The sequence below is a fragment of the Panthera pardus genome, unplaced genomic scaffold (assembly GCF_024362965.1).
Source record: "Panthera pardus isolate Hobbes unplaced genomic scaffold, ASM2436296v1 HiC_scaffold_2, whole genome shotgun sequence".
In the NCBI taxonomy this organism is placed as follows: Eukaryota; Metazoa; Chordata; class Mammalia; order Carnivora; family Felidae; genus Panthera; species Panthera pardus.
Genome location: NW_026526765.1, coordinates 38302632 through 38318714, shown reverse-complemented (window position 1 = coordinate 38318714; position 16083 = coordinate 38302632).

Below are 16083 nucleotides of genomic sequence, written 5' to 3'. Positions count from 1 at the left end.
CTAAGAAGCAAATGTGTAGAAATTAACAGAACACAAGGTCATACTCATGTATTGAGTATTAATTTAGTAAAACATATGCACATCCATCACTTTACAAACATAAAATGACAAAGAAAAACAAATACAACTTCATTCTGGAATAACACTTTTTTTGAAATAAGACACTCTATTCTGGTTTTCAGTACATCTTTTCTGTTTTCTTCATGAATTTTGAACCATTGCACATCTGATTTTCCTGAGTTTTATGGGTTTTCTAAAATTATGGCCAGGTTTTCTTATTTAAATAGCACTAGTATTTTAAAATCAGTATCAGAGATAAATTTCACATGGAGTGTCTCCATTAAAAAATGTTGGCTAGTCTGCATAAGAAACATTGGTACCTATATAGATTTCCTTATTATTTATTTATTTATTTATTTATTATTTATGTATTTATTTATTTTCTTAAGTGAAAAAACTCGGGATGGACCCACTTAAAAACTTGGTGTGTTCTCAATGCCAAGAGTATTAGATTTATTAAAATCTTATGTGTATAATTTTCATAAGAATTACTTTGAAATTCCCTAAGAATATAGGAAATGAGTCATTCAAACATATTTTACTTTCCGAAGAAATTTTTGATTTTAAGAAATTAGCCATTTTATTTTATTGGACTATGTAGGTGGTAGAACAGTTTTATACCAGCTACTTATTCACCCTCTGATTCTGTTGACTTATATCTTCTCTACTAAACTGGTTGTATTAATTTTGCATTTCTGAGAAAAATATGGATTTCAAGTCCATAAAATGGGAAATCACACGCATGTGCACACACACACACACAGACACCTACCTCACTATAAAATGTATTAAACGTGTTATAAATAGCATGCAGAGTAATACTGTTGTGTAATGCCATGACGTGTTAACTCTTCTTTTGTGTTGGAAGTCATGGAGTAGTAGGTGTTATCTTCTAAATCCCATTAATAGCAGTTATAATATAGAGACATGACAATAGGATAAAAGTCACCTGGGATTCTGTAATGCACAATTGAAATGGGTACATTGAAGATATAACATTAAGCTTACTTGGGAGTTTTTGTTTTTCATCATTTATTTTCCATGTCCTCATTTTAGCTATCTCCCAAGTAGAGATACTTTGGGATTTGATTCTGTTTATTAAAAACTTTGCATGATTAACCATCTGAGTTTTATATGGTGACCTCACAAAGCAGCTTAAAAATAATTTGGCTAATTTATTTTTCTTCCTTTTTATTATTATTTTTTTTGATAGAGATATTTTCTTTATTTTTTCCTCCATTTACAGGTGCAGAATTAAAGAACACGTTCGCTCACTATATTATTGATGCACTTAAGTGGAGTGTTCCAAAGCATGTAATTACCGTGTAGGCTTATGGCCCTGAAGTAGCCGGGGATAGTGGTGCTGCATATCCATGATTTGAAGGACATACAGTGATGATTATAGAGGCAGTACTCTACATCCATTCTAGCCCTTTTGTGTTTAGCTGGTTGTCATGGCAAATAATTGGATAGAATTTAAGCCACTTTCTTCCAAGTGGGAAATTCATAATTTTACCCTTCACCTAATTTTGTAGATACTTTTAAAGAATCTCAAAGTTTCTACAGGAATGACGTCGATCAGTGTGGGAAAAATTTTCACATACAGCGGACACCTCAGAAATTAGACATCTACTGTTTTGGGGGGTAAAGAAGTCAGTTTTCATTTGCATCCGTTTGCTTCCTTTTCTTATAACTAAGCTAGTTACTTTGAGCTTCTTTGACAAAATAAGCCCAATGTAGTTGACGTTGACAGCTTCTGAGAGAAATAGAAAAAATGGTAAAAAAAAAAAATTTGAAATATTATTAAATTCTAGCTAAAAGACACTCTTCCTAGAGTGAGATCTGGGAAAGGCACAAAAGCCTTTTCAAAACAGCTGAGGGAGGAGATTGTAAATAGAAATGATTTAAGTTAATAGCGTGATAGGGTTGCCATGTGATGGAGAGTCAGGGTTAATTGACACAAAGGATAGGTAAGTCAAATAATCATGATGTATTTCTTTCATTTCACTATTTTCTATCTTAGTTGTAGAATATTGAAATGTATATTTATTATATTGTATCTTTTGAATTATAAAACATGGTTATACAAAACTTAGAAAATTTAGAATTGAAGGATATTGGTTGTCATCTAGCTCAATTATTCCCTGAGAGGTACTAATTATTCAGTCAATCTTTATTTAATGAGCACCTATTTGGTGCCTTCTGTTGGCCATTGAGAATAATGTAATAAATCAATTTTATTTTTTTTATTTAAAAAAAATTTTTTAACATTTATTTATTTTTGAGACAGAGAGAGACAGAGCATGAAGAGGGGAGGGTCAGAAAGAGAGGGAGACACAGAATCTGAAACAGGCTTCAGGCTCTGAGCCATCAGCACAGAGCCCGACGCGGGGCTGGAACTCACGGACCATGAGATCATGACCTGAGCCGAAGTCGGACGCTCAACCGACTGAGCCACCCAGGCGCCCCAATAAATCAATTTTAAAACCAACAAGTAAAAACATTCCTGCCCTCAAGATGTTTACATTCTAGAAAGGATTTCAAACTATGAAAGATGATGCCTAAGAGAATTGGAGCCACTTTTTGATACAAATGATTATTTGTACACCACACTGGAATCCAATTCTGAGTTCCCAACACTGGCCCCAAGGTCAAAATTCTTACTGTTTCATTGCAGTGTTCCATAATCGTCCTTATATTTCACAGTACAGAAATGCTAGATTGCATAGTGGAAAGTACACATAGAAATAGTGTAGAATCCTGGATGATATGATGTGCTCCTTTAAGAGTAGAACTCCTGTTTTTGCTCAGAATCATTTACTTCTTAGTCGAGGTAAAAGGAATTTAATAAGGAATTGAGAAAATATATAAACAAAATGGAAGAAAGGCATAACAGTGAGGAAAGATGAGACAGTAATGAAGAAAAGAAACGACTTTTCAATTTGGGCATAATTGGAGATATTGCAGGCTTGGTTCCAGACCATTGCAATAAAGTGAATACCACAATAAAGTGAGTCCAATGATTTTTTTGGTTTACCAGTGCACATAAAAGTTATATTTATACTGTAGTTTTTAAGTGTGCATTATATCTAAAAAAATATATGTATATACCAACTTAAAAATACTTTATTGCTAAAACGTGTTAACCATCAGCTGAACTTTCAGTGAGTCATACTCATTTTGCTGGCAGAGGGTCTTGCCTTGATATTGATGGCTGCTGACTGATCAGGGTGATGGATCCTGAAGGCTAGGGTGGCTGTGGCAATTGTTTAAAATATGACAGCAATGAAGTTCACCATATCTATTGATTCTTCCTTTCATGAATGATTTCTCTGCAGCATGTGATGCTGTTTGATAACATTTACCCATGGTAGAACTTCTTTAAAAATTGGAGTCAATCTTCTCAAATTCTGCTGCTAATGTATCAACTAAGTTTATGTAATATTCTAAATGCTTTGCTGTCATTTCAACAACGTTCACAACATACTTAACAGAAGTAGATCCCATTTCAAGAAACTACTTTCTTTGCTCATCCGTGAGAAGCAACTCTTATCTGCTAAAGTTTTATCAACTCCTATCTGCTGAAGTTTTAACTCATCATTTAGTTAGTGAATGCTAAAGAGTTAGCCATTCACTAACATCTTTAAGCTCAACTTCTAATTTTAGTTCTCTTGCTATTTTGCTATTTCTGCCACATCTGCAGCTTTTTCTGTTGAAGTCTTGAACCCCTCAAAATCATCCATGAAGGTTGGACTCAACTTCTTCCAGACTTTTCATGTTAATATTTTGACCTCTTCCAATGAACCATGAATTTTCTTCAGGGCATCTAGAATGGTAAATCCTTTCTAGAAGGTTTTCAATTGACTTTGCCCAGATCTGTCAGAGGAATCACTATCTGTAGCTTACAGAATGTATTTCTTCAATAATAAGACTTAGAATTTGAAATTACTCCTTGATCCATGGGCTGCAGAATGGATGTTGTGTTAGCAGGCATGAAAATGTTAATATCGTTGTACATGTCCATCAGAGCTTTTGGATGACCAGGTGCATTGTCAATGAGCAGTAATATTTTGAAAAGAATCTTTCTGAAGAGTAGTTCTCAACAGTGGACTTAAAAACTTCAGTAAACCATGCAAACAGATTGCTGTCATCCAGGCTTTGTTGTTCCACTTACAAAACATAGACACAGTAAATTTTGCATAATTCTTAAGGGCCCTAGGATTTTTAGATGGTAAGTGAGCAGTGGCTTTACTTCAAGTCACCAGCTGCTTTAGCCCCTAGCAAGAGGATCAACTTGTCCTTTGAAGTTTTAAAGCCAGGTATTGACTTCTTGCTAGCTATAAAAGTCCTAGATGCCATCTTCTTTCAGTAGATGACTATTTCATCTATACTAAAAATCTGTTGTTTAGTTTAACCATCTTCATTAATTAACTTTGCTACATCTTCTGGATAACTTGCTTCAGATTCCACATCAGCACGTGCTGCTTCACCTTGCACTTTTAAGTTATGGAGATGACTTCTTTCCTTAAACCTCAGGAACCGACCTCTGTTCATTTCCAACTTTTGTTTTGCTAGTTCCTCTCCTCACCTCTCTCAGCCTTCACACAATTAAAAAGAGTCAGGGCCTTACTATGAATTAGGCTTTGGCTTACGAGAATGTTGTGACTGGCTTGATCTCTATCCAGACCACTAAAACTTTCTCCATATCAGCAATAAGGCTGTTTCGCTTTCTTATCATTTGTGTGTTTACTGGAGTAGCACTTTTAATTTCCTTCAAGAACTTTTCCTTTGCGTTTACAACTTGACTGTTTGGCACAAAAGGCCTAGCATTCAGCCTATCTCAGCTTTCCACATGCCTTTCTCACTAAACTGAACCAATTTTAGGTTTTGATTTAAATTGAGAAATATGTGACTATTTCTTTCACTTGAACACTTAGAGCCCATTGTAGGGTTATTAACAGGCCTAGTTTCAATATTGTTTTGTCTCAGAGAATAGGGAGGCTCAGGAGAGAGACAGAACAGTCAGTTGGTAAAGCAATCAGAACACACACATTTATCAATTAAACCTTATATGGGCACAGTTCATAGTGCCTCAAAGCAATTATAAGAGGAACATCAAACATCATTGGTCACAGATCACCATGGCAAACATAATGACAATGAAATATTATTGAATTATTGAATTATAATGAAATATTAAGAATTACCAAAATGTGACATAGAGACATGAAGTGAGCAAATGTTTTTTGGAAAAATGGTGCTGATCGACTTGCTTGACACAGGGTTCCCACAAACCTTCAATTTGTAAAAAACACAATGTCTATGAAGTGCAAGAACGTGCAATAAATCAAACTATGCCCGTATTTGAACACCTACCTTGTATCTGTAAATGTGAATTAAAGTTTTGACTTCTCCCATGTCTCACGAAAATTATTTATTCATCTTCAGAACACCAATGTGGAATAGTAACTATCTAACTTTCACAAATGTCTAATGTCAATCATGCTATGATGTGTATGTGGGGGGGGTGGGGAGGGGGTGGCGAAGACCAACACCTTTCAAAGCAGAACTAAAATTAGATCCCAGAAGTTCCATGTTAGCCTAAAGGTAACACACCAGATCATTACCACAAAGGAAGTTTTATTTTAAAGTGACTAAAAGTCAGACTTACTCTGCAAATCCTAACGAGCACAGATACCAATGTGTACCCTGTGCAGCATGGTATAATAGTTGCAAATTTCTGCAGGCTAGGAAATCTTTCTTTCTCCAGGTTGTTAGTTATTTTTAGTCATCGTAATGTAAGGTGTTCCTTATTTCCTCATCAGTGTTTTGAATTTCTATTTGCCCTGACTCAGGTATTGTTTTTTTTATTTTTTATTTATTTTTTATTTTTAAAAATTTTTTTTTCAACGTTTTTTATTTATTTTTGGGACAGAGAGAGACAGAGCATGAACGGGGGAGGGGCAGAGAGAGAGGGAGACACAGAATCGGAAACAGGCTCCAGGCTCCGAGCCATCAGCCCAGAGCCTGACGCGGGGCTCGAACTCACGGACCGCGAGATCGTGACCTGGCTGAAGTCGGACGCTTAACCGACTGCGCCACCCAGGCGCCCCACTGACTCAGGTATTGTGAAGAAAAAAATGCAGCATATCCACTATGTAGCTCTTTGGGATCCACTAAGATAAAAGCAAGGTATAATCAATAAGTATAATGTTTACATTAAATGTTCTAAGAAAGAGCGGAACTATGAAGCAGCTCACAAAAAAGTTGAGAAAAGGAAACCAAAGTCCGTATGATAGACACATAAAATATGTTTCCAACAGAAAAATAGAAAACTTATGCAAAGTCTGCTTTGCAAAGGTCTAGATATTTTCCTTTTTTATTTTTATTTATTTTTTATTTTAGAGAGAGAAGAGAGGGAAGGGGGCAGAGAGAGGGAACAGGGAAGAGGGGCAGAGAGAGAGAGAGAGAGAGAGAGAGAGAGAGAATCCTAAGCAGGCTCCAGTCCAAGCTCAGTAGCCCAACATGGGGTTTGATCCTATGACCCTGGGATCATAACCTGAGCTGAAATCAAAAGTCAGACACTCACTCAACTCAGCCACCCAGGCACCCAAGGTCTATAGATTTTCTGATGGAGAAGATTCTTCCCAGGGCAACTGAAGGTACATGAAGGAAATTAAATGTTTTTTATTTAGTACAATTACTGATAAGATGGAATTTTTACATGTGTTATTTCAATGTTTTTATGTGCCTTATTATTTTATTCCTCTATTTCTCCACTGCTTCATTTTTTTATGTTGAATAGATGCTTTCTAAAGCACCATTTAATTTCCTTATCATATTTTCCTTATAATTTGTTTTTAGTTATTTCATACTGGTTGCAATGACAATTAACAACTTATAACAATTTAGTTCTGATTAATACCAGCTTAACTTTAATACGATACAAAACCATTGGTCCTATATTGTTCTATTTGCTTCTCCCTTCTTTATTCTGTTATTGTCACACAAATTACATCTTTATATATTATGTATGCACAAAAACAGGTTTTTAAGTATTACTTTGTGCAGTTGTCTTTTAAATCAGGAGGGGGAAAAATCCAGTTACAAAAAAAGCACTGTGTACTATTTGTTATAATTCCCTGTGTAGTTCCCTTTTCGAGTGATTTTTATTTCTTTGGGTGTTCAAGTTATTGTCTAATGTTATTTCATTCCGGCCTCAACAACTCACTCTAATATTTCTAGTAGGACAGGTTTGCTAACAATGACTTCTCTATTTTTCTGTTTTTGTTTGTTTGTTTTGTTTTTTTATATCAATGTCTTATTTTTTCCTTCCTATTTAGAGGATAGTTTTGCTGGCATAGAATGCTTCTTTGGCAGTTTTTAGCTTTTAACACTTTGATAATGTCATCTCCCTGCCTTCTGACTCCCATGGTTTCTGATGAGAAATTAACTGTTAATCTTCCTGAAGATTCCTTGTAAGTTCTGAATTCCTTCTCACCTGCAGGTTCAAGATTGTCTCTTTGGCTTTCAACCATTTGATTATGATGCGTCTAGGTGTCAATCTTTTTGAGTACAGAATTCATTGAGATTTTTAGATGTGTAAATTAATGTTTTCTATCAAATTTAGGAACATTTCAACAATTATTTCTTAAAATATTTTTTTGTGTTTTTCTCCATTTTTGAGGACTCACGTCATGTTTCCAGATATATTCAGTGGTGTATCCCATGTCTCTGAGACAATGTTCAGTTTTCCTTTCTTTTGGAAATACAGTGGGTGAACCCCCATGTCCAGGAGTCCCTGAAGTGTCTTTTTTCCACCCTATAACAATTTTATTCACTCACATTTCTATAGGCTTTTATTGCCAGTTGGGAGTCTGGCCAAGGGACCCAGACCCTTTGATCAGTCTTTGTTTTAAATACATCAGGCGACCATTGTTCCAAGTGATCGTAGGTCATGCTTCTCATCATCTTTGCCTTACATCCTTTTAAATTACTTCGATAAATAAAGCAGATTTGTTTGACTTCTGTGAAGCTCTTTAATGTTAGTCCTTCAGTGTTCAGATGGCAGGGGCTTCCACTGATCCACCCAACTTTGGAGAGTGCCGGATTAGCACCTTTCTTGGGATCCCATCAATGTCTGCTTTATTCATCTCATTTCTTCATAACTATTTAAAGATTTCCACCTTGTTGGAATGAGTCCCTTGACTCTCTTCTTTTTCTTTCCTCTTTGTTTTGCCTATTCTCTTATGAATCATTCTATCCTTTTTTGCTATATGTTTTTTGGAATAATATTTCCCTTTGGAAGTAGCTCTGAGACTTCAATTAAGGTCCACCCCAGTGTTTTCTTTGCTTTTATTTTAACTTTACCATTTGTTCAGGGCCCTGAGACTAGAGACTATAACTCAGTCTGGTCAGGATCCAAGTTTGGTCCAGCATCATTTTTTATTTTTTATTTTAACTTTACCCATTAATATGTGACTTAGGATGGAGGCTATAACTTCAATGAACCAGAATCCAAATCTGGCCCAACATTCTCCCTTCTTCTCATTTTAGCTATTACAGATATCAACAACAAGTGATTGTATATTTAACTCATATCTTCTTTCCTTGCATTCCCTTATGTATCTGGTGAACCAACTTTTCAGGAGATGGATCCATCATTTCTAAATTCCAGTGGTATCTTTTACTTCCATTAACTGATCAAAACACAGCTGCAATTTTATTAGATAGGTGACCCTATGACCATTCAAAGTTTCCTCATCTCCTACACTATTATGCATTCTCTCTCTAAACAACATGTTTTGGTGAATCAAGATCATTCTAGGGAACTTCCAATTCTGTTAGCAAATACCCAGAGTCAGACTGCAAAGTTTGAGAGAAAAGTTCTTCAGACTACCAAATTTTCCCAAGACTTCTGACACTGAAAGAAGGTTTGGGGGGGGGGGTGGTGACTCCAAAATCACCTTAAATTTTGATGATTGTTAGAATACTTCACAGAATTCACTAAATCAACCAAAGGAAAAGATGTATAGGGCAGAGTCTAGGAGGATTCCAAACATGAAACTTTATTGTCCTCCTGGCATTGATGTGTGACAATACACATGAAATATTGCCAGCTAAAGAAGTTTACCAGAGATTTATTGTCCAGAATTTTTATTGTACCTTCATTGTATATACATGACCGATTGATTGATTGCCCACTTGATTGAACTCAGTATCCAGGTCAACTGAGATCATGTGACTTCAGCCTTCCTCCCTTGATCACGTGGTTGGGTTTCTGTTGTGGCCAGCTTCACCCTAAGATCTGGTATGGCCAGCCTCTGCTCTAAACAAGACACTCCTATCAGGTGTGACATTGATTACCTCCCAGAAGTTGAGGGCAAAGGCCAGACCTCTCTTTGGACAAGGTCAAATTCTTTACTACACATACTTGACCGGTCAAATGATGACAATTCTCTGGGAATGAGGTTTAAAGAAGCTCCAACCTGATTCTGTGCTCTCTGGTGGCTCCCACGCTGCTGGTTTTCCGGCTGTGAATTTCTAAGCCCACACTCCAGAACTGACGTGGGGAATGGGAGTGGGTCAAGATAAAATGCCACAACGCTCACTGCTCTTACAAAGATTCAGCCATTTATTTTTAATATATAATCCCTGGACTGCTGCAAGCATTTGATTAATTTCCAGAGTATTGAAAAAGTTGATTCTGACAATCTCACCAGTTTTCATTGTTTTTATGGAGGAGGGAATTCTTGGAGGTCCTTACTCTACCATTCACTGATGTTACTCCCTCAGCCTACTTTTCTGAATAACATTTTATTGGAACACAGCCATTCTCATCTGTTTACATATTGTCTATGGCTGCTTTCCCACAGCAATGACAGGATTTAATAGTTGTAAGAGAGACTTGCTCACCCACAACCCTAAAAAAAAAAAAAAAAAAAAAAAAAAAAAAACAAACCTAAAATACTTACTATATGGCCCTTTATAGAACATTTTGGCCAACCTCTGCTCTAATGTATAAACATCTCTCTCACTCTCTCTTCCTGTCTCTCTACACATCTCTCTCTCTCTTTTCCTTTCTCTCTTTCTCTCTTTTTGTTAAAAGAAGACCATCTGGACTATAAAGTTCTTTTCCAAGCTGCCCCTCACTGTTCTGGAAGCACAGTGCTTTATGGCATCAGTAGAAAAGGGGAAGAAATAGTTAAAATAAAAGCTGTATCAAATCATACAGCACAAAGCCTCATTGAAAATCTGGGCATTGGCTTCTTTTTCTTGTTGATTTTTCCATACACAGTTTTGTCAGTTTTGCAACAGAAAGGTGACAGACAATCCTTTTCCCCTCACCTGTATAAGGTTAATAAAATTAAAATAAACATCTTTTTTCAAAAATTTTTTAAATGTGTCTTTATTTTTGAGAGCAAGAGACAGAGAGTGAGAAGGGGAGGGGCAGAGTGAGAGGACGACACAGGATCCCAAGCAGGCTCCAGGCTCCAAGTTTTCAGCACAGAGCCTGATGCAGGGCTCAAACCCACAAACCTTGAGATTGTGACCTGAGCCAAACATTTAACTCACTGAGTCATCCAGGTGCCCCAAAATAAACATCTTAAATACTATTTTCTACCTAAGAAAAAGCTACTTTTATGTGATTCAACACTGTCGATCTTATTACTTACTTTTACACATTTAATATTTTGTTTGAGTAAAACTTTGAGAAAAGTAATCTATTTAATTAACCAGGATTCCTTTCCATGCTTATCACTGCTCAATTATTTGGATAAAGGTTCTTTAGCTTCTCTTCTCAGCATGCCAGTTTCCTCGGCCATGGTGAGCACACATATCCAATCGATCATAAGATTCACTAAACTTCTGTTAATCTTCCTAATCAAGAAACAAACCCTATCTTAGCAAAGAATAGTAAATTAGAAATTTGTAAAAGGTAAAAATAAACTCAGGTATGGTGGGTTTGAATTACTGGACAAGATTTCATGTGTAAAAATATGAGTTTGCTATGAGTTTGCTTCTAAAATTAACAGGGTCTGCAACTTGTGCGTATGATGGAGTCTTATTACTTACTGAATAGAGAGCAGGTATTGCTTTTGAAGTTCTATCACAATAAATTTAATTATAAAACAAAATAATATGAACTGAGATTTAACTTATATACACAAATTATATATCTCTGTTTACATGGCAGGTGTATTAAATGTGTTGTTTCTTACAGTGGAAAAAATAGATAATTTTAAAATATATCAGCAAGTGAAGGAATGATTTACTCTTCCCTAAACATTTCTACCAGAGAAATAGCAAAGTTTGAAAGTTTAGAAAATACAATTTTATTGGAAAAAGAAATAAACTCAGTGTGTGAGAGGTGTCTGGGGGGGCCAGGGATCATAAGGGTATTGGAAAGACTGCTAATATTGATGATTACCAATAGTTATGTACATTTCTACATGTGTTTATGACCTTATCTTCAGGTGACCAAAACCTTTTGGTCCCCTTTATACCGGGCTTTTGTAATGTAGATGCAGGCAGGGATCAACCACACATGCCTTTTGCCTTGAGTGGCAAGGAAATATTTTAACCAAATTGTAATCCATTGTTGCTTTCCCACTCTTCTATGCTTACCTAGGCCTAAAAATTAGCACCCCGTACCACAATTTAGAAATACATACACACTGTCGAATTCTGGGATTTCAGAGCAGAATAAATGAAGTTTGCTTAGTTGGCATACCCCCACCTCTGGGCTACTATCCCTTCCTTTGCTTGCCTCCAACAGCTGAGGTAATTATAAGTTTACTCTATTTTATCACTTGACTGTATCTGTCAAAATGTTGTTTTAAAAAGTATAGGCCTGCTGCTTTTAAGTCTTTCTGCATCCCAGTCAAGGCCTTTGTGCAGAAAATGTTACAGTTGTGCCTTTTTTCCTCGCTGCCTGGGACAGAAGGAAAAGGTAGGTAACTGTCTGCGAGCTAACTGAGAACTTCAATGTCTCCCACAGGAGGAGCCAGTGGGGAGTTTGTATTTTTGGCCATGAATCCACAGCTTTCATTTTAAGTTTCAGGGTGCGTCATGCAGTTGAACACTGATTGAATGGGGGCACTGGAGGCTCCAGGGATCAAGCTGTGACATTTTTCTGAGCCTGAAGGCTGCTCACGGTTATTACCGCACAGGCCTCGCCGACTGCTACTTCAGGGGACGCGGGGAGAAGGAGGTTGTGCTTCCGAGTGTGGGTGGTCGAATAAACTCTTTTAGCAGCAGCAGTTGGTCTATTTAGCCTGAAAAAGAGACCACCAGCAGCCCCCAAAGTGCTAAAAAAATTACAATCAATTTTAAAAATATATATTATATTACATAAAAGACTGTAAGAGTGAGTGCTGAGCATTGCTCTACAGAAATACCAGCTGCTAAACGAGGCAGCCAAACGGGATTTATCCTGTAACCCAGAGAACGTCCACATCTTCCACCACTCTACCTTTTTCTTGGGGGGGGGGGGGGAGGGGGAAGAGAAAAAAAAATATCTAAACAAAACGAGAAATAACAGCAGGAAGCAAGAAAACACAAGCACGGTTAGAGAAAATGTACCAAAGGGAACTACCGTAATATAGTCGTCTTGGTGTTTATCTTTGGGTTGTGAGTGGTTTAAGGTTTAATTTTAAAGGAGGTGTTAAGGTTCCTCTATGGACCATACATTTAGTTGGTGATTAGGGACCAACTTACTTCTTCAAATTCATTAAGGATGTTGGTTGTCAGTACTTTTTTAAATATTGGTGTTAACTCAGTTTGAAAGATCGTCTCAAAGCTTTAAAAGCCATAAACTGTGTCACTTGACTTAATTCTGCATTTAATATAAGAAATTCTTGACTCGTAGAATTTTTCTAATTGCTAATTTATATTCTTATGTAATGCATAAAAGGCACTTCAACCGTCATATTAAATAAAGCAATCACGTTTTATTCCAACAATCAGAAGTTCAAAGGTCAGGTTAATTTGCATGGAATATATACATCCGTGGATTGGCTACTGACATCTTAACTTCAAATACACAAAATAAAATCCATTCCACACTTTGTGGTTCTCATCAGACCTCAACTTGAAAGTGTAGTGTGTGAGATAAATAACCTCTCTAGGATAATCATTGAGAAAAATTTCCACATCTTGAAGAACTCAGGGACACACCCTGTGTCAGAATTCTTTCAGTGGTGGGAAACAAGGAATCTCATTGTACTTTTAAACAACTTTCCTTATTAGAACATATATACTTAAACTGGATTATGTTTTAGTCTCTCCTGGAAGTATGCTCCTTTAGGAACCCATTCCTGACGCACAAAAGGAGTGAGAACCTCATGTAAAAGAAATGCCATGATTAGAAAATGGCAGCCACAAGATTTTCCTCATCGGGCTTCTGTCTTCACTCAAGCCTTGTCCTTTCTCTACCTACTCCAACTTTGAGATATTCCCCATTTCTATGAGACCTCCCAATTAATTATAATGAAATCATTCTGATTTTAGCCCCTCAGTGTCTTGCTTTCCAGGTTTCTATCTATGGCTTTATTTCCTGCTCATCACTTTCTCATCCTTCTTGATACGAAGTACTGGGACTCTCAGCCTTCATAGGGTAAACACATCTCCAGAGAACCTTCAGGCTTTCCCTCCCTCCCTCATAGGCCTACTAAGTAAGGTGTAACTTGACACTTTGAGGACCTCTTTTCCTGATTCTGATCCTAGGAGCTAAGAGACTAGAAAGATGCTGACCTTAGGATCTTCTCTCCTTAGGATTCTCATCCTAGGAGCCTAGTATCTAATTCTTTAATTCTTCCATTTGGAGTCATACAAAAAAATATATAATTCATCTTCCATTTGACATTCCTTTATGGTTTTAAAGCTAGCTCTCCTCTGCCTCTCTTCACCAAGAGAACTGACTCGGATTCCTTCAGCGTTTTCTTAAGTTTTTCTCACCCGATGAATCTTAGAATGATTATACTCTAGCAAATGAGATTACTCTTTTCTTTCATCTCAACGCTAGTGTTCTACCTAAAATTTTATTTACTATTTCAGAAGTCAAATTACACCAAGGAACTGAAAATAAACTAAAATTGCTAAGCTATTTTCAGAGACACTTCCATTAAGTTTATATATACCTCATCCTATAACCCTACAGTTACCTTGAGTTTTTTTTTAAACACATCTCTGCAGATGTACCTATATTATTGTGACCCCCACATTGAAAAATCCAGATTTTTAAAACTGTTTAAACTTGTGGTCGCTTATTCAATATATTGACTATATCTCCAGTAGCATTCAAAATTTGGAAAATGTGACAGGTATACCTTATAAATTTCCAATCAAGATTCATAAATATTTATTAAGTACATATTATATGTACTTATAATACATTTAAATGCATAAGACTCATTTCCTGGCTAGAGAGATTTTATAAGTCTATAAACTCCTTGAGAGAGGGGCCAAGTATGGCCAACTCACCACTTTGATACTCAGCATCAGCCTTGGGTCTGATTCATATCAAATCCATAATGTCCTATGATTTAGTGAGTGGAGTTGAGGAGGAAGCAGGAATTATGAACAACTAATATAACACTCTGTGACAAATGCCAATCTAATGTCTATAAAAAATTATGACCAAGGACACAATTACCAAGTCCATAGCTTGCTACTAGAACTGTCCCTCTACATCTAATTTACTTTAGTTGAACACTTCTAGCAAATTACATTTCATTTGAAAGGTCCACCAAAATATCAAGCGCCCTGGTGATCTCAAGATGCACTGCATCCGAAACACTATTTAAAACAAATTCTTGATATTTCAATTTAAACTACTTTTAAAAATAAAACTTTCATCAGCTGGTTCATGCTGGGCACCTGAGCTACCTGGGTAGCTCAGCTGGTTATGCATCTGACTCTTGATTTTGGCTCAGGTTATGATATCAAGGTTCATGGGTTTGAGCCCCATGTCAGGCTCTGCGCTGACCGTGCCCATCCTGCTTGGGATTCTCTTATTCCCTCTCTCTCTCTGTCCTTCCCCCATTTGTGCTCTCTCTCTCTCTCTCTCAAATAAATGAATAGAATTTTTATTTTTTTTAAACATCACCTAAATATCCTCCTTTTATAGCCTACCTAGTGAAGGTTTTGTAGAACGAAAGCAGTGAAGAGAGAGTTTATTTAATCGTAACTGTGAGTTAACAATGAACTCAAGAATGAATGCATTATGGGAGTGTTGAGTCACTGTATCGTACAACTGGAACTCATATTACACTGTATGTTAACTAACTGGAACTTGAATAGAAACTTAAAAAAAAAAGAATGAATGAATGAATGCAGAGCCGTGTTGAGTAGGAAGCCAAAAGGAGAAGTTGAATTGAGGACAAAACCAGAAGTAGTTTTAAATATCTGATGTCTATATGAGGCTCTTCATGCTTAAATAGCTCTTTCAAGACATGCTAGAAAAAATGTGACCTACTCTATGGAAACCGTGCTGGCTTCTAAATGATCACTCATTTGATTTATAAATTCTTGCGATTCAAGAATTTTATTAGAGATTAATTTCAAGCCACTCTTTATGAGTTTCCAATCAATCTACCTACTTTTTTGGTAAAACAGGGCAACATCTGCCAGTTACAGATTCTATTATAAATCTTTTCTATAGGATTTTCTAAAGATGGTCTTTAGTATCTTTGGGTCTATAATATATACTTCTTTGGGTTTCTAATATGCATTTTTTTTCTTAATCAGAGTACTGAGCTATTTTACAAAAAATTTAAAGCTAACAATGACATCATTTTAAAATACAGTAACATATCTAATTCTGAAATTACCATGTAGTTTATTTTATAGTCTGCCGAATTTTTAAACAGACCTTTGAAGACATTGTCTATTTATAGATTCATCTTGTGTCAGATAATTTGTAATGCACGGAACTTAATTAGTATATAACTGATAAATGTTGAGACAGTCTCAGGAACTATTGCGGGGGTTTTCTAATCTCCTTTTAAATAGTAGATCCCT